At 42.6% G+C, this 23,117-nt stretch overlaps 1 protein-coding gene across 3 annotated transcripts in view; it reads left to right on the top strand.

Moving 5' to 3' along the window:
- Nucleotides 1–23,117, top strand: part of GLT8D2 (glycosyltransferase 8 domain containing 2) — a 58,311-nt gene that overhangs the window by 8,937 nt on the left and 26,257 nt on the right. The window contains exon 1 of one of the 3 annotated variants that reach the window (XM_019961206.2): nucleotides 7,120–7,458. The exons of 1 other annotated variant lie outside the window; for it this stretch is intronic. The gene's annotated coding sequence lies outside the window, so the exon portion shown is untranslated. Of the gene's footprint in view, nucleotides 1–7,119; nucleotides 7,459–11,287; nucleotides 11,309–23,117 lie in introns of those variants that run through there. One more of the 3 variants, XM_070789637.1, reaches the window with a different exon arrangement.

Below are 23,117 nucleotides of genomic sequence, written 5' to 3'. Positions count from 1 at the left end.
CTTTTGCTAGCTTTTTTTTGTTGGCCAATTCTATTATCTGTTTTTATAGATGTCACGTAAGTTTATCACTGGGAATTAAGGAAGCAATACAACTACATGCTTTGCTATCTGTACATAAATTGAATAACAACAGCCCAGTGACCAATACTTATAGATTATAAGAGAAGTGACATGATTGGTCACAAAATCATGCTGTTAACAGCATAATAATTTTGTGGACTGAAAAGCTAGCAGCAAAGTTTATACTTATCCAGTTACTCACAGTTGGTATACTGTGGTAACAGTTTTGAACTGTGTTGTAGGGGGACTGATGTTATTAAACTATACTGAAATGTGTAGTTTTTGTACATGGTGCCTGAAATGTATGCTGACACCGTGCACAACAAGGAAAGTTCTGTGCTTAAGCAGTGCCTGGCATGTGGTCAGCACATGGTACATAATAGATTGTTTCATTTCTATCATTTTCATTACATTACTACTGTTTCTACTCATCCTGAGCTATAGGACAGAGGGTGGGGCTGGTGCTGAGAGGCAGCAGACAGTGCAGTATTTTCAGTTAAGACTGTAAAACTGCCATGTCCAAGGGACACCTTAATCTCAATCAAGGACTCAGGCCAAGGGCTTATTGGCAGCAGTCTGAACCTGGGGTTTGAGGAGCACCAGCAGGTGGGCAGAGCTCAACAGCAGAGAGCGTGGGCAGGCACTGTTCCCACCATGAAGGAGGCAGATGGTGTTTGAGAGGTCTGCTCCCAGATCACAGGGCTCCAACAATGGCTAGAGCAGCAGCCAAGGCATGGAGAGGGAGGGCACTGGCAGGATCAACACAGGACTCCAGGCTAGAGAGAGGCTACACCAATGACTAGAGCAGGGAACTGGCACAGAAGCCAAGGAGGAAAAGCAGTCATCTCTTGGGGGAGAAGGGGACCCCAGCGTGCTAAGAGTCAAGCATAGGAGCGATTGACGCAGCTAAGGGAGTGGCAGAGAAGAGACAGCAAGTCTGAGCTCCAGACAAGGAGATGACCCATGACTGAGCCCCCATCAGCCAGGGAGAGGGAATTGAAACCCTCAGAGTCGTATTTCCTGCCCCCATGCAGCTGATCTTGGAGCCCAGCCCCAGGAGACCAAGGCAGTAAATAGAGCTCATTAGCCGGTCCCTGGAGAAGGCAATGGCACCCCACTCCAGTATTCTTGCCTGGAAAATCCCATGGATGGAGGAGCCTAGTAGGCTGTAGTCCATGGGGTCGCTAAGAGTCGGACACGACTGAAGCGACTTAGCAGCAGCAGCAGCAGCCTGTCCCAGGGCAGTAAGTCAGTGCTACTGCCAATGCTGCTGCTCCCTTTCCTTCCAGTCATGTTTATCAGCTTTTATAGACTTTATCTTACCAACTTATATACAAAGTAAAACATTCAGCTAAGGCAGGCCCATTGGGTAAAAAATGATAAACATTTGGCTTTCAACCAATAAGAAATAAACATGGAATAATAATAACTCAGATAATTGGAGTTGTGTCGACTAATGACAGCACAAATGGAAAATGCATATAGATCACATAGGGCTGGCATTCAAGCAAGTAACTGAAACCTGACCAGAGCAACTTAACTGGATCCAGGTTTATCTTCCTCACATGGTTATATGCTCCATAAATAGCTCAGGCTGCTATGGTGACTCCCAGAGCCATCAGGACTGAGGCTCCTCCTGTGTTCTTTCCTGTTGTTCTTGTTTGGTCGCTAAGTCATGTCCAACCCTCTGCAGAACCTGTGGACTGTAGCCTGCCTGGCTTCTCAGTCCATGGGATTTCCCAGGCAAGAATACTGGAGTGGATTACCCTTTCCTTCTCCAGGGATCTTTCCAACCCAGAAATCAATCCTGTGTCTCCCAAGTCTCCTGCATTGGCAGGTGGATTCTTTACTGCTGAACCACCAGGGAAGCCCCATTCTTGCTCAGTCCAGTTCTGTTTAGTTCCTCAGTCCTGTCTGACTCTTTGCGACCCCATGGACTGCAGCACACCAGGCCTCCCTGTCCATCACCAACTCCCAGATCTTGCTCAAGCTCATGTCCATTGAGTCAGTGATGCCATCCAACCATCTCATTCTCTCTCGACCGCTTCTCCTTCTGCCTTCAATCTTTCCCAGCATCAGGGTCTTTTCCAATGAGTCAGTTCTTTGTATTAGGTGGCCAAAGTATTGGAGCTTCAGCTTCAGCATCAGTCCTTCCAGTAGGTATTTAGGACTGATCTCCTTTAGGATGGACTGGTTGGATCTCCTTGCAGTCCAAGGGACTCTCAAGAGCCTTCTCCAGCACCACAGTTCAAAAGCATCAATTCTTCAGTGCTCAGCCTTCTTTATGGTCCAACTCTCACATCCGTATACTCTTGCTCTGTCCTTCTTAATTATCATGTTCAGGACCACTGAATCACGCAATGGCAGGTCACAGATATTTTCCATTTGCTTGTTTGGATCTATACTCCTCTTTAACTTGCTCAGTGCCCTGAGATTGACCTAAATGTATTGCATCACCTCAACTCTCCAGGTCTCTGGTGTCCAGTTGGGTTTGGCCAATGGAAGTCACTACCCACAGAAAATTGTAAGGTTGGGGTAATGAACCTCCTCATCCCTTTCTTGGGGTGAACAGAGGCTGCTCCTCTCAGGCAGCCCTTCCCCGCAGCTGTTTTCTCTTGGTCCTGGTAACCACTCCCTTCTCGTGCCCACAGAACTGGAAATGCTCCCTGCATCGCTAACCCCAGGCTACAGCCTTGACTCTTAACTATGTTTCCTAACACCGACTACACCTTTTCAAATAGTGCCTGTTTTCCAAGTCTCCACCATCAGCCCATTGGAGTGAGCCGTGTGTGTCCTGTTGGGACCCTGACTGATTCAACGTGGTGGTCTCTGCACATACCCAGCAGGGCCATAGGCAGCAGCACAGGGTGGTCCTTTCAGCCACAGGGTGTTGAGATGGCTACTCCACCTCCAGGCTCCAAGGTTGGATTTCAGACAGGAGGAAAGGGCAAAAGGCACCAAACGGCTCTTTGCCAGGAAAACAGTAGCTTTCCAGGAAGTCCCAGACAGCCGACTTCAGCTCACATGCTGCTCTGGCCGCAGGACCTTGGAGGAGGTATGAGTACTTTTCACTGGACAATCGCCACTTCAAATGAGTGTTTCTATCAGTTGGCCAAAAAGTTCCTTCAGTTTTTAAGTAAAAATGAAAGACACATTTTTCATTTTCCCCAAGAACTTTATTGAACAACATATTCTGTGTAGGTTTGTTCCACTCCCTTCTGCCATTTTTAGGCAAGTTCATAATTCTATCTTCCCAAAACTTTTTATATTTGAAAGGAAGAAGCCGAGAGGTTACTAAGTAATACCAGGCTATCAATGTTGGCAACAGCGTATAACAAATGTGGACTTTAAAACAAAGTCACCACTAACTCACTGTTACAATGTCTTTCTTTTGTTCATACTTTGAAGTGTCTTCCTGCAACAACACTAATAATAGCTTATATCCTAACCCTAGCCCTTAGTGCTTTACATGCGAGATGTTTTTTAACCCTCACAAGAAGCTTCTTCATCTTAGAGATGAGGAAACTGAAAGTGGGCTTTTCAGGAATGTGTAAATATAACGCCTGAGTTGACACCTAGATTTCTGTCAGTCTCCAGAGCCCAGGCTGGTAACCACTGCACTTCTCAGGGTGCTCCTATATCCTGCATCTCTTTCTATTCTTATTTCTTCCACAGAGGAGAATCTATGCATCCAGTGTGGAAATCCAGGTCATAGATAATAAGCCTCTTGCATCCTCAGAACATGGCCCAGCAGAAATAAAGGAGAATCTGCAGTTGGAGGCAGTAAGGGATCAGGGAGAAAGTGTACCAAGAACAATGATAGAGAGATTTGGCTCCATATGGAAGTTAGTATGATCAACAAGCAGGGTCTATGAACCAACATGATCATTATTTTGTTTCTGAGTCCCCTTCTTGGGTGCTTTGTTCTCATACTCTCTGAACCTCCTTATTCACCACCTCTTCCACTGGGTCAGGTATTTTGCTAAGTGGATGAGAGATAGGAAGGAGAGAAAAACCCAGCCTTTGGAGAAAACTGGACTGGGCAGGTGTGGAGCTTGGAGCTTCTGAAATGGCAGTGGCCAGCCCTGAGCCAGGAAATGTTGGTATTTTGTTCATGTAGTTGCAGTGAGGGTTGGAGCAAGAGTACTTAGCACACAGTACCCCAAGCTATCACCCAGAACCTTCTGGCTTCCTGCAGGTGATCAATATATAAAATGTATCTTTGCTGCAACCTAAGATAAATATCTTACAATCACAGCTGTTAGCTGAAACATTGAGGAGAGTTGTGGTTTAAAACAGGTTCCTGGAAGTAAAGAGAGAAGAGGAATAGCATGAAGTCGAGTCTGCTCCAAAGAAAGGTGGCACGCTTGCTGGTGATGTAAAGGCTCTTTGTTGTTTACTTACTAACTCCTGTCTGACTCCTTTGCAGCCTCATGGACTGTAGCCCACCAGGCTCCTCAGTCCATGGAATTTTCCAGGCAAGAATACTAGAGCAGATTGCCATTTTCTACTCCAGGGGATCTTCCCAACCCAGGGATCGAACCCGGGTCCTGTGTTTCCTGCATTGGCAGGCAGATTCTTACTGCTGAGCCACCAGGGAGGCCCTAGGATAGGGTAGACAAGAGAATGACACAGGGCTGCCAGTCATTCTCTACAGTGCTTCTGAAGGATGACCTTGTTGGCTTTTTTTTTTTTTTTTTTTGGCCATGCCATGCTGCCTTCAGGATCTTAGTTCCCTGGGCCTTTGGTGGTGAAGATGCTGAGTCCCAACCTCTGGACTGCCTGGTAATTCACTTGAAGGATGACCAAGTGAGGAAATAATTATGCATACAATTTAACCCCAGAGTTGCTGCCCCAAATCCTAGTATTTGAAACACTTCTCAAGTAAGAAACAGTTGCAAGGCGCTGAACAGAAATTCCAGTTCCTGCTTCATTACTATATTGCTGTGGGAACTTGGACTTTAACTTGCTCAAAGGCTCAGCTTGCTCATTTGCAGACTGGGGCAAAAAACATCTGTTCAACTTACCTAACAAGAATGTTATACAGATAAAACAAAATAGAAGATATCAAAATGCTTTGTTAATGTTCAAAGTTCTATACAAATAGATCTGGTCTAGATACTCTGACTCTGCAAGTTCAAGTCTGAAACCAGCCCGCACTAAATCCTTCAGAGCCACAGTGTTCATTACAGTAGCCACTAGCAACACTGGCTATGAGAACTTAAAATGTGACTAGTGCCACTGAGGAACTGAATTTTAAATTGTACCTAGTCTTAATCAATTTCAGTTGAAAAACTGATTCATGATCCAGTGACTGGAAAAGTTTGAAGTGTGTTTGGAGCAACCTGAGCCTGCAAATCTGTTTTTTAAATCATAAATTTTATAAAATCTAAATACATATCAGTTGTTTCTGATGAAATTTAGTGTTGGAATTGAGACATGCTGCAAATGTAAAAGACACACCAGATTTTAAAGGCTTCATACAAAACAAAAAGTGTGAAATGTCTTGTTAATAAGTTTTCTGCCAATGAAATGTTGAAATAGTATTTTTAATATATTGAGTTAAATAAAATTTATCATTAAAATTAATTTGACCTCTTTGTGTTTTTCTTTTTTGTGAAGGATTTTTTAGATGCTTTATTTTTAAATTGGAGGATAACTGCATTACAATGTTATGTTAGTTTCTGCTTTGCAACAGTGTGAATCAGCTGTATGTACACATAGATCCCCTCCCTCTTAGACCTCCCTTCCACTCCCCCATCACGTGCCACCCCTCTGGGTCATCATAGAGCACCAGGCTGAGCTCCCTGTGCTGTGCACACAGCAGCTTCCCTCCAGCTAGCTATCTTACATATGGTAGTGTATATGCATCAGTGCTGTTCTCTCAATTCGTCCCACCTTTCCCTTCGCCCATTATGTCCACAAGTCCATTCTCTGCATCGGCATCTCTGTTCCTGCACTGCAAATAGGTCCATCAGTACTATTTTTCTAGACTCCACATATATGCGTTATTATACAATATTTGTTTTTCTCTGACTTACTTCACTATCCTTTTTTAAACTAAGAGATTTTATTTTTTAATTATTGGAAGATCACGGCTTTACAATATTGTGTTAGTTTCTGCTACACATCAACATGAATCAGCCATAGGTATACATATGTCCCCTCCCTCCTGAACCTCCTTCCCACCTCCCATCCTATCCCACCCCTCTAGGTTGTCAGAGTACCAGGTTTGAGCTCCCTGTTTAATACAGCAATTCCCTTTGGCCATCTTTTGTACATATGGTAATGTGTATTTTTCGTTCTTACTCTTTCGGTTTGTCCCTCCTCCACCTTCCCCCACTGTATTAACGCACATATATGGAATCTAGAAAGACAGCACTGATGAACCTATTTGCAGGACAGCAGTGGAGACGCCAACACAGAGAAGAGACTTGTGGACACAATATTTTTCTTAAAGCGACTATTGGAAAATTTTAAATGGCAATGTGGCTTGCATTATATTTCTGTTGGGCAATATCATTTTAGATGGAGGCAGTGAGCAGAGGCAGACTCATTTCCTTGTAGGAACTAGGGAGAGAAGCCACTGCTGAATACATTCCATGATCCCAGGCAAAGTGCTGGCACGGTTTCCTGGGTTTCTGAGAATAAATGGCAGGAACACAGAACAGCACATAACTGGGTGGGGCTGATGCACTGCCTGATTCCTTTCCATGTTCAGGCACAAAACACACCATCTAGAAACTTTCTGTCACTATCATTGCCTTGGCAGAGGATACCACAGTTGTTATCTGGGTGTTGACTTGGACACGAATGCATTCTAATGACAAGGGCATTTCAGGTGAAGCTAGTGGCCATGAAGACAGTCTTAAAATTGGTATGCACTTAACTTCTTCACTTTCGCCCTCTCAACATGTACCTGAGCCCCAATGTGTGGTGGAAATTCACCCTCCAAGCATTTGCTTTTTTCCGGTTTTGAATCTTTACCTCCAGAGCAGCCTTGTTTTCAAAATGATTTGCGGGCTGCCGGAGGAGGCTGCAAAAGGAAGTCTGGCCCGTCGGAGCCAGCCAGCCAAGCACATCTGGAAGTGGTTTCAGAGGCCTCCTCACTCGGCCAGCACAGCGCCTGGATTCCCAGCTGCTTGGAGCAGGGGTGGAAGAAACCCGACCCGCTCCAAAGTCGACGCAAGCAAGGGAGGTACAGTGGGGGAGCAGGACTCTCTTGGAAACGGAATATTGGCCTCGAGGCTCTCCAGCCTTTTGAGATTTCCAATGGGATTTTAGAAGCAGCTGAAGCACCATGAAGGGCAGTACCCTGGGGCCAGCTACGATTTGAACGCTCTGCCCTGCAGCTCTTTGGACGGAGGAACCCAGAATCCTGATCTCACCGCTCACCAGGTAAACAGAAATTTACAACAGGGTGACAGCCTGTCTATTTCACTCTGGCCTGCTGGCAGCTGTCCTTCATTTTGCTGTAGACGCAAGAAAGTAGATCTGAGGTGGACTGTCCCATGCAAACCACCTTCAGGCGCCCCCAGCTGATGTTTGTAGCATGCCAGCGGAATCTGCTTCATTTTTTTGCCATTGCTGCAAATCCAAAATAGTGTGCAAGTTTTTCACATCCTGCATTGCTTTTCCAGACCTGGATTTATCTCCATCTCCCTACCCGCCAAAGAGTGTTGATTTACTGTTTTCCTCATATTTTCAGTGTGGAAATCATCGGTTAGCTAGGACTTGATAAATGCTAGCATTTAAGACAGGTATGTTTCTGAGCCACAAAAGATTTAACTGAGTTATGAATCTTGTTTTCGGAATCTGTCCTAGGAAGCTGTTCTGAGGGCTCCAAGCACCGCCCCACTTCCCCCGCAAAGAACTAGCAATCATATGAAATCTAAATAAGGCTTATTGTAAATACAGTAGTCATAGTGTTCAGGCTGAAAAATGCTTTTTAATGTTCAAAAAATGTCCTCTTATGTTCACTTTATGAGCAAGAATAATACATTGGCTAAGCCTGATAAAAACTGATAAGTAACTTATGACATAACTTAAGAAGGGATACTTAATATAAGAGGAAAAGGAAAAGAAGAAAATATGATATCCAAACATCTGAATGTGCTGTGGAAAAGGCAGTCCCTAGCTGTTTGGCCCTGTGCAGCCAAATTTCCCAAGCGACATTGGTTTGTTTGTCTTGTCCTCCGAATGTTTTGGTGTTGCATCCATACACGGAATGCTTTTGCATGCTGCATGATGGAATTCTGGGTCTCTATCTAACTCAGAGCTGTGCAGGGCAGTGGTGAGAACATGGGCTCTGGGGTCTGACTCACAGAGATGAGTCTTTGCACTGCCACTTAGAAGCTTTGACTCTGGGTGACTCTTCTTATTTGTAAAATAGGAATTAAGGGACATCATATGTGTGAATGTGTTGTGTGCTCAGTCTCTCAGTTGTGTCCGACTCTTTGTGGTCCCACACACTGTCCATGTTCCTCTGTTTGTAGAATTTTCCAGGCAAGAATATATTCCAGGGATTCCCTGACCCAGGGATTGAACCCATGTCTCCAGAGTCTCCTGCACTGGCAGTCGCTCAGTCATGTCTGACTCTTTGCGACTTCATGGACTATAGCCCGCCAGGCTACTCTGTCCATGGGATTCTCCAGGCAAGAATACTGCAGTTGGTAGTCATTCCCTTCTCTAGGGGATCTTCCCAACCCAGGCATCAAATCCAGGTCTCCTGCATTGCAGGCAGATTCTTTACCAGCTGAGCCATCAGGGAAGCACCAAGGCTTTGCCAAGTGACAAGTGACTACCACTTTTACTTTACTGTGTCTGGAAGGGCATAATGCAGGATCAGCAGAGTACTGAGCCCTCAGGGAGGGAGGGAAGCTTCTCTAGTGGTGCATCTCTAGTGATGATGATGCTGGGGGCGGGGAAAGTGACCACACATCCTGCACTGGGCCATAGCCCCACTTTGGATACACGGTTCCCCCTAATAGCCCAGTCACCAGACGTTCCTCACATCCACCCAAGTTGTCTCTCCAGGGCCCGACGTTCTTCCTTCTCTTCAAACACCTCTCCTTCTTTTTTCCACTCTGCCTCTCTTTAGTTCTCCTGCCTCTTCCCTTGATGAGAGAAAGATGTGCTCACCAAGCCACAGCCTTCACCATTTCATTCCTAGTTCCCAGGGAGCTTGATTCTAAAGACTTCTTTTATTTCAGCATCTGCCAAAGAATGTTCCAAAGAAGATAGTCCCATGAGGAAAATATGTTCTGTGAGCCATATCCTCCTCTCAGCACGCTCAAGTCGTGATGGCATTCTAAAAGTCCTAAGAAGTTCCACAGAAATCTGCTTCTTTGTTTAACACTGCAGGTCCCAGTTGATGCCGAGCCATTTTATCACATCACATAGCTTAACATGTTATTACTCTGCAATATACTATTTTTTAAATTTAATTTTTATTTTTGGGCCATGCCACATGGCATGTGGGATCTTAGTTCCTTGACCAGGTATTGAACTTGTGCCCCCTGCAATGGACACTTGGAGCGTTAACCCCTGGACTTCCAGGGAAGCTTTGCAATATCTTCTTCTGCCCACACCTGTTTTTATCTTGGTTCCTCTTATGGATGTCCTACTTGCTACCTCTCCTGGCGAACACCCAAGATGATTGGTCATACGTAACATATTCATATGTACAAAGTCTGGCCTAAGGTGGGCAGCAGGAATCAGCAAACGTTCGTTGCAAAGGGCCATATAAGGGGCTTTGCAGGCCAGGTGGTCTCCATCATGATGGCTCTGTTCTGCGGAAGTAGTGTGGAATTGGCCATGGAAAAAACTTCAAACATCAACATCAAAGAAAAAGCCTGGCTATGTTCCCACAAAACATTATTTAGAAAAAAACAAACAGTGATGGCCAGGATCTGGCTGTAGTTTGTCGACACCTGATCTAAGGCCATGTTGTAAAGGAATGCTTGAATCCAATGCAGGAGAAAGCAGGATGGGTCCTCTGCAAAATGAAGACTTCCCTATCCTGTGTATTTTGGTGGATCTGGAGTAAGACCTTCATGCTCCGGCAAAACATAAAAGGGCCAGAGGTGTTTTGTTGAAGGTCAAATTCCTGAGTCCTGGTTTTGTCCTTTTTCTTCTCTTCAAGTGAACCCATGCTCCTGTCCTGTTGATGATTCTGTAGCCTGCCTGGTTTAAGCTGAAGTGCCCTACTGACTGTGTTTTATGCACCTATGAACTCCAGAGTCGAGTCTTATAGAATTCTGTAAAATCACAGATCTTCTTGGCAGTTCTCTTAACCTCTCTGAGATTCAGTTTCCTGGGATAAACTAGGAAGAATAACCTTATAGGGTTGTTGTGGGAATCAAATTAATTTACATGCAAAGGTCTTAGAACAATGTTTGGTTCATGGAAATTACTATGTAAATAATTATCTTTGTAATGCATTATTTCATCTAATCTGCAAAACAGTCCCATTTCACAGATCGGGTTTTGTAAATTGCCCAAGATTACACAGTAAGAAATGAGGCAGAACCAGAATTCAAAGTCACAAAGCCTGTGTTGTTTCCACTCAGGTATATGCTCTGCTGGATTTAAGTCATTCAAAAGTACATTTTAGGAGCCCTCACTTTTATCTTCCTTTTGATTCCCAGATCCTTTCCCATTACTCTTTACCTGAACCCATGGCAGACATTATTAATCAATCACAGTGCTCTCTTTCTCTTTCTTTCTTCCTTCTTTTCTCTCTCTCTCTTTCTTTCTTTTACTGAGTCTGGTGATGGCTTTAGACGCCATCTCCATTTATCAATTCTGAAAGCTCCTACCAACTGATTAGAGTTGGCATGTAAAATAAAACTTATGGGCTCTGATTTTTGGAATACTTTTCTGGAGTCCTTCCCAGTTTTGCCTTTTCTTCCAAGGCAGAGCTAATCCCCTTAGCAACTGCCAGGTCTCAAAACATTCTTTCCAGATTTGGCCGCAGCCCCAAAGTCTGGCATCTGGTAAACAACTCCCCATGCAAGATCCTCCTTGCCACCATTCAGGGCCTTTCCTAAGGATTCCCTCTTTCCAACACTGACTGTGAGGTGACACCCCAGCTGCCTCTTTCTTGCCATCCTGTAGTCAGGCCTATGGGCTCTGAATGTTCAAGGCTTGACTGTTACTATAGAGAAACCACAACACAGAAGTCACTCAGCCTAGGAGAGCTTACAGAGGTGCAGAGGATACAGTTCTGGGCATCCTTGTTGTGAAGGTAAGAGAAAGGCCAAGAATAAAAGCAGAGGGCTTGGGTCTTCTTCCTGGCCTTTCTCTTATTTTTCTTAGGTGTGATAATGGTGTTGTGATTATACAGGAGGATGTCCTTGTCCTTAAGAGATGCATGATGAAGTATTTAGGGCTGAAGATGTGTGTGTGTGTGTGTGTGCGTGTGTGTGTGTGTATGTGTGTGTAAGGAGGGAGGCGGGAAGTGGGGAGAAAGAGAGAAAGGAAAGATGGCAACATGTTACCAATTGGTGAATTTGGTGTAGGGTATATGAAAATTCATTCTTTCAGCTTTTTGTAGACTTGAAATGTTTCAAGTGATAAAGAAAAGGAAAATCAAACAAAAAATAAGGATACTAAAGCTGAGTGTATGTTTCCAATTAATTTGATATAATTATTAAACAATAAAGATAGTCACTGTGACAGCTGTACCAGTGATAGATTGGGGAAGGGGAGGGAGCAGAGATTCCAGATGTAGAAAGTCTAGGCGGGAAGTTCCTGCAGAGTTAATGAGTGAGATGAGGCAGGAGAGAAAGGAGAGGGGTTAAGAAACACGAGGTGAAGCTGTCAGAATCAGAGGTTGGTTGGATAAGGGATTGGGAGGAAGCAGAGGAGGATGCCCAGAGAACACCAAAGGAGGTTCTGTGGGGCAGCTGCTGATTTCAGGTGAGAACAGATGATGTTTGATGTTCTTGTGCAGCTTCCTGGAGGAGAGGGCCACTTGCTTATCCCTCCTTCTAGGAAGAAATATTTTTGAGAGTTTATATCTCTGGTCACTTGTACTGGGCATATGGCAATGAACAAAAACAGACAAAATACCCTACATCTATGGAACTTGTAGCCTATCGTTGGATGTTGGTGGTTTAGTTGCTAAGTTGGTGTCCAACTTTTGTGACCCCATGGACTATAGCCTGCCAGGCTCCTCTGTCCACACGATTCTACAGGCAAGAATACTGGAGTGGGTTGCCATTTCCTTCTCCAGGGGATCTTTCTGACCCAGGAATCAAACTCAGATCTCCTGCATTGCAGGCAGATTCTTTATCAATTGAGCTACGAGGGAATCCCCTGCTGTTGGCAGCAGACAGACAATAAGCCAGTGAAAAATGAGCAGCATGTTGGATGGTGGTCATTGCTGAGAAGAATATAGACTTCCCTGGCAGGCCAGTGGTTAAGACTCTGTGCTCCCAATGCAGGGGGCATTCAATCCCTGATTGGGGAAATACGAAGTAATACATGTATTGCTGGGGTTAGGGGGTTTTTGCCTGAGTCTGAGCAAAGTGAAGAAGTGGGCCATGTGGATATCTGGGAGGAGTGTTCTGGGTGAAGGGAACATCATTCCAGGTGCCAGGAGTGTAAGGGGCTCTGAGGCAGAAGAGTGTCTGGCAAGGAGGGCAGTGTGATCGGGTGAAATCTTATAGGACACTGTATGGACTTCAGCTTCTACTCTAAGAGAAATAGAGAGGCCTCGGAGAATTCTGAACAGAAATCTAATATAAAAAATAATCAATTGAAGGGGGACAAAGACCGTATCATCTTGTCAAAGGATAATGTTGATCAGGCCAGGGCGAAGACAGTACAGGTGATGATGCTGATCAGGCCAGGGTGAAGGCAGTACAGGTGGTGAAGATTCTGGATGTATTTTGAAGGTGGAACTGACAGGCTTTGTTGTCAATCCATCTGTAGGGAAGGAGAAACAGAGGAGTCAGGGACAAAACCAAGCTTATTTTCATGAGCAATTATAAGAATGGAGTTGGGAAAGATGATGGTGGGGAAACATCAGGAGCTAAGATTTCGACATGAGGATGCCTCCAAGTGGAGATGCCCAGAGACACTTGGCTTTAGGAGTCTGGAGTCCACATGAGAGAAATGGGCTGCAGGCAGTAATTTGGGAGTAATTAGCATGTAAATGGTATCTCAAGCCAGGAGGGGCTTCCCAGGTGTGAGGTGGTAAGGAATCCACCTGCCAATGCAGGAGACGTAGGAGACGCAGTTTCAATTCCTGGGTTGGGAAGATCCTCTGGAGAAGGAAATGGCAACCCACTCCAGTATTCTTGCCTGGGGAATCCCTTGGACAGAGGAGCCTGGTGAGCTTACAGTCCACAGGGTTGCAAAGACTCGGACAAAACTGAGCTACTGAGCATGCATGCATTCAATCCAGGAAACAGGGTGAGACTGCCTAAGGCAAGAGTTTAGAGAGAGAAGAAATAAAAAATTGAGTCTTGAGTTGTTCCACCATTTAGAAGTTCTGGAGATGAGGGAATAGCCGAAGAATCTGAGAATGAGTGATCACACAGTGGGTGGGAAAGCAGGCAAGTGTGGGGTTCCATAGGCTACACACAGGATGTGTGTAGAGTGGGAGAGAGCTGGCAGGTGGTCTGCACGGCCGTGCACCGGGTCCTCTTCCATGTAGGAATGAGTCTTGTGATGCATTGCCTTGCTGGCAGGGGCCATATTAGCTCAGAAGAGCTCTCTCAGCCTCTGCCCCAGTTTCTCTTGGCCCCAGATCTCTGCTTCTTACTCTGTGTCTTCTTAAGGTATCCTGCAGCCGTTCCCTCTAGCTCTCGTCCCTGATCTCTCCCATTGTTCTTCTACCCCTTTACACTTCTGCTCCCTCTGCCAAATCCACACCATCAGCTCCTCTCTAAAAGATGCAAACATCTCTTGGGCACCTACTTAATTAGAACGCTTTGGCCTGCAAGTATTGGAAACACCACTTTACAGCAGCTTAAATGGAATGTGCCACCGTCAGAGATGAGATGAAATTGTAAAGAGAGGGAGAAAGATGCCAATCAGGCGTACTGAATCTCTATAACAATCTCATATTCTTTTTAAAAAGTAAACAAAAGAAGTTTTTTCTTGGAAACCTTCTCAAGAACTCCTCTCAGCCTTGCATTTCAAAATCACCTTAGAAGTTTTCCTATAAGAATTTGTTTCAGGAATTCCCTTCCTTGGCTCACCACTGCTGTGCCTTGCAGTTAGATGTGCCATATCAGGTTTCTGAAGCCTCTTATTTTATCTCAAACAGAGTTTAGAGTTGACAACATGCTGGACAGGAGAAGATACCACCCTTTTCAGATGTATGACCTCAGTAGTTAGAGTAACCGAGCACTCAGGGGAAAGTGGACCAACTTCCCTGGGAGCTGTGAATTTCATCAACACACATTGACATCTGTTACCTGGAGCCCACCTCCCCTGCCTTTGGGGTAGCCAAAATAGCTCTTCTAGAGTCCTGTGGTTAAAGAGCATCAGCTTTGAAGTCAGAAAGCCCTAATTTCAAATCCCTGTCACACCATTTATATACTAGCTGTGTGATTTTGAGCAAGTCACTCTCTCTAAGTCACAGTTTCCTCGTTTGAAAAATGGAATTAGTAATATATTCATCTAAGTTTATTCATAAGAATTAAAAAAGATAATAATGTACCTAAATGGTCAACATAGATCTGGGTGCAAATTAAGCTCTGTAAATGGTACCTATTATTATCATCTGGCCCCTGCAAGCTTCTCTCTAAATGTGCGTACTGTTTTGGTTACAAGGAATGCATTTGTAAGGATCCTTGTTTGCAAGAAATGGAACGTCATTTCAAAGCTGTTTAAGGAAAAGACAGGAATTTATTGGGTTGGCTGACTGGGATATCCAGGGAGGAGCTGGCCTCAGGAATTCAGAGCCCAGAGCCTTCTGGCCTCCCTCTCATTCTCTCCCGTGGTACTAGATGGTCTTTGGAATGGAACAGACATGTGGTCAAAGACCATGTTAGGTTGACAACGCCTTAAAAAGTTAGCTTAACACATATCATCTAGAATAGTAGGTGGATAAAAAGTACCTGAAACCAGTCTCAGAACAACCATAAATAATGTGCTTTTTGACTCAATTCTTCCCCAAGTTCATGAGGAGAAAAGGAAAAGGGCCATTGCCAATGCACTCAGAGCTCCTGGGTGTGCAGTCTGAACCCCGGGAAAATGAAAGAGGCATTGTAGCCAGTTGTTTACAGTGAATTAAAGGCTTGAATCAAATCCCCGTTGAAGCATTTCCCCAGATCACTGCCAACAAGTTCTCAAAACACTTTGGTTCATAAGGAATCCCTGGAGTACTATGATACCTTGCCTTTCCTGATTTCATCCCTTGGGGTGTCTCTGTCATGTTGCTAATTCCTAAAGGTTAATAATCTTTGTTTGCCAACTGTTACCTCTGGTCAAATATCAAGTTCAGAAGTTCCTTAGAAGGAGAAAAATTAAGAAGCATCAATTTAATTTTAAAATAAACTTTGAGTTTTCAAGACAAATTGTTATTTATGGCAAATTAGCTATTTTTCTTTCTCTTCTTCTTCTTCTTTTTTTTTTTTAAGATAAATGAAATCAGTTTTCAGCTCTTGGAAAATGCCGCAAAGAAATGATTGAATATGTGACAAATTTTAATTTTAGGTTTCCAAGCTAAAATGAATTTTAAAATCTAAAATTCTAATGATTATACTTCATGTTTTTTCATCTAACTTACCCTGCTATCTTCTGCTTCTCTTAATGCCCACTGCTTCTTCTAATGAACATATAAGATATTATGATAATCATATAGATAAATGGGGAACTGGGACAACCGGGAAGCAGAGTTATAAGAGGTATATTTTGAGAGCAGAGAGTTTGTTAGCTCTCTTGAATTTTCAGAGCACAGATAAAATACTCCAGAATATTGTGCAAAGATAGAATGGATTTGGGGAAATGTTTGGTTGAAACTTTTTAATGATATATCAGCCCTTTTCCTGTCTCCTTAAGTCTGGTGGTACTTGGAAAATGTTGAATCTTTATTTGATGATATAAGTTACTTTTTAGCCATTGATTGCTATCCAGATCTACAATTCTTGTAAAACGCATAGGAGAGAATAAGAAATCTTCTTTAGAACACATGTCATCCTTTAGATTCAAACTCCTTGACAAATTAAACATTAAAGAAAAAAAATCAATTCGAGGGAAAGGATAGTCTTCTCAACAAATGGTCCCAGAGCAACTGGACATTTATATGATTAAAAATGAACTTTCACCTATACCTCATGCCATATAAAAAAAAAAGACTCAAAATGGAAATATAAAACTATAAAACTCTCAGAAGGAAACGCAGGGGAAACTCATCATGACCTTGAGTTAGACTAGAAGTTCTCAGATATGACATTGAAAGCATGATATGAAAAAGAAAAAAACTGATGAAATGGACATCATCAATATTGAAAACTTTTGCTTTGCAAAATTTGTTATTAGAAGATTGAAAAGAAGAGCCATCTGCTGGAGGAAAGTATTTGCAAATCACATATCTAAGAAAAGACTTGTATCCAGAATATGTAAAGAACTCTCAAAACTCAAAAATAAGAAAGGGACTTTCTTGGTGGTCCAGTGGTTAGGACCCTGTACTTTCAATGCAGGGGGGTGTGAGTTCAATCCCTGGTCAGGGAACTAAGATCCCTCATGCCACAGAGTGTGGCCAAAAAAATCAAAAGGAACAAATTATGGATACATACAACAGCAAGTATGAATCCCAAATGTCTCTTGCTAAGCAAAAGAAGAGTTTCAGGGACTTCCCTGGTGGTACAGTGGATGGGAATCCATCTGTCAATGCAGGGGACACAGGTTTGATCCCTGGTCTGGGAAGATTCCGCATGCCGTGGAGCAACTAAGCCAGTACACCACAATTACTGAACCTGTGTTCTAGAGCCTGAGAGTGGCAACTACTGAGCCCTTGTGCCCTAAAGCCTTTGTTCCGCAACCAGAGAAGCCACTGCATTGAGAAGCCCACACACTGCCACTAGAGAGTAGCCCCCGATTGCCACAACTAGAAAAAAGCCCACTCAGCAGCAAAGACCCAGCACAGCCAAAAATAACTAACTAAAGAAGAGTCTCAAAAGACTGTAAAGTGTGTGATTCCATTCATATGATGTTCTGGACATGGCAAAACTATAGGGACAGAGACTAGATCAGGGGTTACCAGGGGCTAGGTGTCAGGTTGAGTTCATCTTCGAGAGGGCAATGCAGGGGAATTCCTTGGAGGTGCTGGAATTGTTCTTTATTGCATTTGCTGGGATTATCACAAGAATTTCTGCATGTGTTAAGAATCACAGAATGGTACAACTAGAAAAGTGAATTTTACTATAAGTAAAAATTTAAACATGAAAAAAAATCAACAAATCAAATTTTGAAGCTGATCTGATATGCCTTTAATCACTGACATGTCACAAGAAGGAAGTCTTTTTTTTTTTTTAAAAAGCAAGTATACTGAATTTTATTATATGTCACTGGTTGTGTTTCCCTGAGTGAAACGCTCTTTCTAATTACGGAAGTTGACAATAGGAAATTTATGGAAATCTAGGACACTACAAAGAAATGACCTTGTCAACATATTTCAAGTATCTTGGCAGAATAGTTCTTATAAGGCCAATTCTTTATTTTTTGAAGAGGTAGTTGCCTCTCCTGTTAAAAGAAATTGTTCCTGTAGTATATCTAGTTGATAGATGGCTTGGAATTTGCTATGCATTTGTCTCAAGCAAAAGAAGTAAGAAGTTATTCTGGGAGAAGATAAGGATGGTTGATGATGTGACAGCCACTCTTTGTTGTGTGTGTATGTGTGTGTGTGTGTGCGTGCGCGCGTGTGTGCATGTGTGTTTAGCTTCTCTTGTACTTAACTATTTATTTGACTGAGTAGATAATGCGTTTATGTCATTCAACATTCTATGGGTGCCAAGGCTTCTGTTTATCAGTCAGAACAGACCAGTGGGACATCAGTGTTGCCCATTTTAATTGATTGGTGTTGAGAGCCATATTGGTTATTTAGTAAGTCCTATAAGATTACCAAGTGAAAAGTCTCCTTCTGTTTGTGTCCTGGGCCCTTTTTTATTTTCTATAATGTTCAGTGGAGAGGCAGGTGTTTCAACACTGGTCTATATGAAGTTGTGAAAAGACAGATATTGTAATTACTCCCGGCAGTGTACAGCTATGAAAAACAGGCAAATCCTATCCCAGATCAGTCTCTGGCATGCCTTCAGCCTTCCTTTGAGGGCTTTCTTTTTCATTTGTGCTCCTCACCCCTGGCAGTCACCTTGAGAATCAACCTGCTCCTCTCCTACTGTTTGCCTGGGACACTTTCTCATTCTGCAGTGCACAACAGCCCACCCCCGAGTTCCTCCCCAGCCCACCCCCATTCCCTGCCACACACACACAAACACACACACACACACACACACACACACTCTGTGAGTCTGGGGCTACAAAAAGCTACAGCACAAACCTGGCAAATCTTCCCAAAGAAGCAATTTTACTAGATGAAGTGAAACATTAAAAACGTCAGTTTTCTCTGACATCTTAACCTAGCTGTCCATTGAATCAGCCCCAGAAATTCTGTAATCTTTAACCTAAAATGTGCAGATGCTTAAAGTGTCCATAGATACATTTCATTTTCTCAGGCACTTAGATGAGAAAAAATGAATCTTTAATTTCACTAACCTCTCCTTAAAATTGAGCATTTCCTTCCCTTGTGAATATAGGCAACAAACCACAAAAATTGTGGTACCTGTGACTTCATTATCAGTATAAATCAGATGTTTTCATATTACATTACACTTGTTACAAATATCTCACATTTTTAAAAGTTCGTCACTACCTCAAGTTACAGTAAGTATTCTACCTGCTAATATTCCTTGTTATTTAATAAAGAAGTGTGTTTGTTGGTAGATCACAAATATGTTTTTTCCCCCAATATTCTGAGGGCTTGCTTTAAAATTTTATCATTGATTTTCTTTGTAACAAAATGTACCTTTTAAGCTTTTAAAGATATTCTGGGAAGAGATCTGTAGGATTCACCAAACTTCTGAGATATTTGTGTCAAAAAAGGTTAAGATTCTAGCCATCTACCATTGATTTGGCGATTCAGAGGAAATTAACTCTCCTTTCCCCGATGCAATATTCCCTCCAAACTTTATACCAGTCCTTGACGGCTTCCATTCTCCTGTCCAATACCCACAGAGCTTTATAGATCAGTTGCTTCTCTCTCCCACCCTCCATGTTCAAAATAAAGAACATGCCCTCTTCCCTTGATTCCTCTCAAATACAGCAACGTGTGTCTTTAGATTCATGAGAAAAGCAGTGTGGAGGCAGGGTGGGGATTAGAAGGTGCAGAGCATGGCAGAGGCTGCAGACCGAGTATTGAAAATTCCAGTTCTTTTAAAGTCCTGAGAGCCCATCTGTACAGGGAAAGAAGTTCTTTTTGTTGCTGTTAATTTGTTTTTTAATTGAAGGATAATTGCTTTACAGAATTTTTTGTTTTCTGTCAAACCTCAACATGAATCAGCCATAGGTATACATATATCCCCTCCCTTTTGAACCTCACTCCCATCTCCCTCCCCACCCCACCCCTCTAGGTTGATACAGAGCCCCTGTTTGAGTTTCCTGAGTCATACAGCAAATTCCCATTGGCTATCTATTTTACATATGGTAATGTAACTTTTCCGTGTTACTCTTCCCATACTTCTCACCCTCTCCTCCCCTCTCCCCATGTCCATAAGTCTATTCTCTATGTCTGTTTCTTCATTGCTGCCCTGTAAATAAATTTTTCAGTACCATTTTTCTAGATTCCATATATATATATATGTATATGTGTGTTAGAATACAATATTTATCTTTCTTTTTCTGATTCACTTCACTCTGTATAACAGGTTCTAGATTCATTCATCCACCTCATCAGAACTAACTCAAATGCATTCCTGAGGCCTGGCGTGCTGTGATTCATAGGGTTGCAAAGAGTCAGACACCACTGAGCTACTGAACTGAACTGAACTGAATATTCCATTGTGTATATGTACCACAACTTCTTCATCCATTCATCCGTCAGTGGACATCTAGGTTGCTTCCATGTTCTGGCTATTGTAAATAGTGCTGCAATGAACAATGGGATACATATGTCTTTTTCAATTTTAGTTTCCTCAGGGTATATGCCTAAGAGTGGGATTGCTGGGTCATATGGTGGTTTTATTCCTGGTTTTTAAAAAATCTCCATACCGTCTTCCATAGTGGCTGTATCAGTTTACACTCCCACCAACAGTGCAAGAGCGTTCCCTTTTCTCCACACCCTCTCCAGCACTTATTGTTTGTAGATTTTTTGGTGATGGCCATTCTGACTGGTGTGAGGTGACATCTCATTGCGGTTTTGATTTGCATTTCTCTAATAATGAGCAATGTTGAGCATCTTTTCATGTGTTTGTTAGCCATCTCTGTGTCTTCTTTAGAGAAATGTCTGTTTAGGTCTTTTCCCCACTTTTTGATTGGGTTGTTTGTTTTCCTGGTATTGAGTTGTATGAGCTGCTTGTATATTTTGGAAATTAATCCTTTGTCAGTTGTTTCATTTGCTATTATTTCTTCCCATTCTGAGGGTTGTCTTTTCACCTTGCTTATAGTGTCATTTGCTGTGCAGAAGCTTTTAAGTTTAATCAGGTCCCACTTGTTTACTTTTGTTTTTATTTCCATCACTCTAGGAGGTGGGTAATAGAGGATCTTGCTTTGATTTATGTCATCGAGTGTTTTGCCTACGTTTTCCTCTAAGAGTTTTATAGTTTCTGGTCTTACATTTAGGTCTTTAGTCCATTTTGAGTTTATCTTTGTGTATGGTGTTAGGAAGTGTTCTAATTTCATTCTTTTACATGTAGCTGTCCAGTTTTCCCATCACCATTTATTGAAGAGGCTGTCTTTGCTCCATTGTGTATTCTTGCCTCCCTTGTCAAAAATAAGGTACCCATAGGTGCATGGATTTATTTCTGGGCTTTCTATCTTGTTCCATTGGTCTATATTGTTGTTTTTGTGCCAGTATCATACTGTTTTGATGACTGTAGCTTTGTAGTATAATCTGAAGTCAGGAAGGTTGATTCCTCCAGCTCCATTCTTCTTTCTCAAAACTGCTTTGGCTATTTGGGGTCTTTTGTGTTTCCATATGAATTGTAAAATTTTTTGTTCTAGTTCTGTGAAAAATGCCATTGGTAATTTGATCACATTGAATCTGTAGATTGCATTTGATAGTATAGTCATTTTCACAATATTGACTCTTCCTACCCAGGAAGATTGACTATCTCTCTGTTTATGTCATCTTTCATTTCTTTCATCAGTGTCTTATCATTTTCTGTATAAAGTTCTTTTGTCTCCTTAGGTAAGTTTATTCCTAGATATTTAATTCTTTTTGTTGCGTGGTGAATGTAATTGATTCCTTCATTTCTCTTTCTGATTTTTCATTGTTAGTGTATAGAAATGCAAGTGATTTATGTGTATTGCTTTTGTATTCTGCAACTTTGCTGAATTCACTGAGTAGCTCTAGCAATTTTCTGATACTATCTTTAGGGTTTTCTATGTACAGTATCATATCATCTGCAAACAGTGAGAGCTTTACTTCTTCTTTTCTGATCCAGATTCCTTTTATTTCTTTTTCTTCTCTGATTGCTGTAGCTAGGATTTCTAGAACTATGTTGAATAATAGTGGTGGAAGTGGATACCCTTATCTTGTTCCTGATCTTAGGGGGAATGCTTTCAGTTTTTCACCATTGAGAATAATGTTTGCTGTAGGCTTATCATATATGGCCTTTACTATGTTGAGGTAGGTTCCTTCTATGCCCATTTTTTGCAGAGTTTTCTTGAGAAATCTGTATGCAGGTCAGCAAGCAACAGTTAGAACTGGACATGGAACAACAGACTGGTTCCAAATAGGAAAAGGAGTACGTCAAGGCTGTATATTGTCACCCTGCTTATTTAACTTCTATGCAGAGTACATCATGAGAAATGCTGGACTGGAAGAAACACAAGCTGGAATCAAGATTGCTGGGAGAAATATCAACAACCTCAGATATGCAGATGACACCACCCTTATGGCAGAAAGTGAAGAGGAACTAAAAAGCCTCTTGATGAAAGTGAAAGTGGAGAGTGAAAAAGTTGGCTTAAAGCTCAACATTCAGAAAATGAAGATCATGGCATCCGGTCCCATCACTTCATGGGAAATAGATGGGGAAACAGTGGAAACAGTGTCAGACTTTATTTTTTTGGGCTCCAAAATCACTGCAGATGGTGATTACAGCCATGAAATTAAAAGACGTTTACTCCTTGGAAGGAAAGTTATGAGCAACCTAGATAGCATATTGAAAAGCAGAGACATTACTTTGCCAACAAAGGTCCATCTAGTCAAGGCTATGGTTTTTCCTGTGGTCATGTAGGGATGTGAGAGTTGGACTGTGAAGAAGGCTGAGTGCTGAAGAATTGATGCTTTTGAACTGTGGTGTTGGAGAAGACTCTTGAGAGTCCCTTGGACTACAAGGAGATCCAACCAGTCCATTCTGAAGGAGATCAGCCCTGGGATTTCTTTGGAAGGAAGGATGCTAAAGCTGAAACTCCAGTACTTTGGCCACCTCATGTGAAGAGTTGACTCATTGGAAAAGACTCTGATGCTGGGAGGGATCGGGGGCAGGAGGAAAAGGGGACGACAGAGGATGAGATGGCTGGATGGCATCACTGACTCGATGGACGTGAGTCTGAGTGAACTTCAGGAGTTGGTGATGGACAGGGAGGCCTGGCGTGCTGCGATTTACGGGGTCGCAAAGAGTCGGACACGACTGAGCGACTGAAGTGAACTGAATCATAAATAGGTGCTGAATTTTGTCAAAGGCTTTTTCTGCATCTCTTGAGATGATCATATGGTTTTTATCTTTCAATTTGTTAATATGATGTAACACATTGATTGATTTGTGTATATTGAAGAATCCTTGCATCCCTGGAATAAACCCAACTTGATCATGGTGTAT

The sequence above is a fragment of the Bos indicus genome, chromosome 5, assembly GCF_029378745.1.
Source record: "Bos indicus isolate NIAB-ARS_2022 breed Sahiwal x Tharparkar chromosome 5, NIAB-ARS_B.indTharparkar_mat_pri_1.0, whole genome shotgun sequence".
NCBI lineage: Eukaryota > Metazoa > Chordata > Mammalia > Artiodactyla > Bovidae > Bos > Bos indicus.
Note: the sequence above shows the minus strand (reverse complement) of the source record. Positions and strands in the feature narration are given on the sequence as shown.